This window comes from Podarcis erhardii (assembly GCF_964252035.2).
Source record: "Podarcis erhardii genome assembly, chromosome: 8".
Classification (NCBI taxonomy): Eukaryota; Metazoa; Chordata; class Lepidosauria; order Squamata; family Lacertidae; genus Podarcis; species Podarcis erhardii.
The window spans coordinates 235,096-237,771 of record NC_138499.1 but is presented as its reverse complement, the minus strand read 5'-3'; the positions used below and the strand labels follow the sequence as shown (position 1 = coordinate 237,771).

The 2,676-nt window shown below is 56.8% G+C and overlaps 1 long non-coding RNA gene across 1 annotated transcript; it reads right to left on the bottom strand.

Moving 5' to 3' along the window:
* Positions 1 to 475: 475 nt before the first annotated feature.
* LOC309347773 lies at positions 476 to 1,927 on the bottom strand. Its single transcript, XR_014159031.1, has 2 exons — positions 1,604 to 1,927; positions 476 to 1,470 (listed from the first exon to the last, which is right to left on the bottom strand). It is a non-coding gene; the product is annotated as an uncharacterized lncRNA (long non-coding RNA).
* Positions 1,928 to 2,676: the final 749 nt, after the last annotated feature.

Sequence of the window (2,676 nt, the reverse complement as noted above, 5' to 3'; positions counted from 1 at the left end):
GGAAAGCACGGATGTCCCTGATGTGAAATCCAGATACAGAGAGGGAAATATGGGGATCAGAAGGCAAGAGAGACTAAGGGACGGATCCTGGCAGCAGTTGCTCACTGGATCAAGTTGTGGGAGACCAGCATGGACAAGCTGCCCCTGTCGCTGCTGACCAGTTCCCAGCATGCAGCACTGCAGAATCGATGATGGGAGAAGCCATGAAAGGATGAGCAGCAGCACAGCCACACGGAGCCTCCCAGGGGGTTTCATGTGGGTCATTTGCTGATGGCCCCACAGAGTTCCTTCTTCCATTTTAGTCCCTGCCAATAAAGATATTTCTGGACCTTCTACTGGTAGCCTGATTCTGTACCCCTGCCTGGGTCCCAGAGGTGCTTGGAGCCAGGCCCAGTTCCAAAGGGCTTCCTTTCACCCCACAGATTTCAATTTCTCTTGAGGCCAGTTATGCAAATGTTTCATTTTTGTAAAGGACGTTTCTGGGATTTCTACCAGCTGTCCCTGTTGAGCAAGGACTCAGCAACACAGCTGCAAATAAAATGTTTAAAATGTGCTATATACAAATGTGACACTAGATGACGACAATAAGCTATGCAAAATTCAATGTATTTTCCAAAAACATTTTTTTTTTAAAAAAAGCATTTCACAGCGTTTTTTATATGTGTGTAGATCCCACCCAAGAGTGATTCCTATTCTGAGTCACCTGCCCTTCTGTCCAGACCTGTCCCTTTGCCTTCTGCAAAAGCATTAGGCCTTGTTAAGATGTTGCTGACGTGCGACTCCCCAGAGTGTGAAGTGTGGAGTCATCCTGCCTCTCTTGGCTATGCACATAAATTCTTGCGCATAAACCACACAGTGCTGACTCTTTCAGACAGCAGCTGCAGACTAGAGTATGAATGTGGGGCAAATGACACAGTGCTAGATGGAGCAATGCCCCAGTTCTCTGAGTGGCGAGATCTCCAGGGCTTCTGTTTCCTTGGAAGGAGGAAACTAGAGGCAGAATGGGTGTTTTGTGATGTGGGTAATTTCCATGTATCTGCAGGCTGAGCACAGGTGCCCTAAATTCCCTGCTGCTCATCAGGTACCAAGGGGCACCCATAGATCCTCCAGAGAGCAGCTCAGCCCTCGGCCTTCTCCCCTCGGCCTCACCACCCTTTCTGGTTGCCATACCTCAGGCAGCTTCCTTCCTCCACAGCTTCCCTTTCACAGGCGAGAGTCAGCACCTGACCCAGCTGAGAGAAGAGGTGGGCAGGTGGGCTTGCTCCTTCCAGGCTTGGAAAGAGCCATCATCAGTATAGGGCAAAGTACTTGATCATCTCTGGCCACCCTGCTAGCTCCAAAAGCCCCCTCCTCAACCAACCCCAGTTCTAGAAGCATGGGCAGGAGGTCCATGGGAGACTGCTCAGAACTATCTTCCCATCTCATGACAATTGCACAGGAAGTTGCCTCCTATCAACTCAGACCGTTTACCTGTAGAAGCAGAGATGAGTAGAGTTGGAAGGGACCCTGATAAATGGCCTCCCAACCTCTAGTTAACAACCACCAAGGAAGGGGAATCCACCAACTCCAAGGGAGTCTGTTCCACTGTCCAAACAGCTCTTACCTTCAGAAAGGTCTTTCTGGTGTTCAGTTGGAATCTCTCTTTTTGCCACTTGAATCCATTGGTTCCGGATCTTCCCTCTGGAGCAGCAGAAGACAAGCTTGCCCCACCTTCCATTGAGAGGCCTTCAGATGTTTGGAGATGGCTCTCAGGTCATCTCTGGGTCTCCTCTTCTCCAGTCCACTCTGCCTGGTAGGTCTTTCCATCCCTGCCTTCCCCCCCTCCCCTCCCCCCCCCCAGAGGGGCCTGGGGACTGAACAGGGACCCTCTGCCTGCCAAGGAAGGGCTCTGCCACCGCCGCAGGCACTGAGCCAGATTCAGCAACATTTGGCGATGCGGGTGCTCAGGGCCTGAGCCTTCCTGTGAGAAGAGGGGGGTGTCCTGAGTGGGATTTGTGAGACGCTGGAGCGCACGTGCGCAACCAGGCGCCCCCTACTTCCGTCGGGGCAGGGGGCGCAACTCCTCGAGGGGACCCACACCTCCAACCCGACCCTTCCCTCGCTCTTGCCGGGCGGAGGGGGCCGCGGGCGGGGGGCTCCTGGGCGGGCTCGGGGTCCCCGCGGCTCCCGTCAGGGTTGCTTCACTCGAGGGTTTCCCAGAAGGGTCGGCGCCTTGGGGAAACCAGGAGCGCTGCCCTGTGGGGGGAAGGAGTCCGGCCCAGGCGCTGAGCCACGCCGCGCTCCGCTTCGGCCGCCGAGCTGCCTCGCTGGCCCAGGACGGCCTCGCCTGGCCGGCAGGGAGCCCGAGGGGCCCGTCGACCCTCCCCGCGGGGTCGCCTTTCCTGCGCCCGGTGCGCTGCAAAGCGCGCCTGGCCGGAGAAGACGCGGCGCCTGCTGCGCGCCAGACTCAGCCCGCATCCGGCAACCCCGGGAGGAGCGCGGAGGCCCGCGATTGGCCCCCCTCCGCCTCCCCGAACCCTAAACGTCTGGGGCGGCTCCGGAGCGAAGAGGGCGCCGCAGCGGTTGCGCCTCGGCTGAGCCCAGAATACCAGCGGCCGCAGCGGATTGACTCCGCACAGGTTGCAAGTTAGAAACCAGGCAGTCCTGCCTGCAAGTTTACCATCTGAAAGACAACAC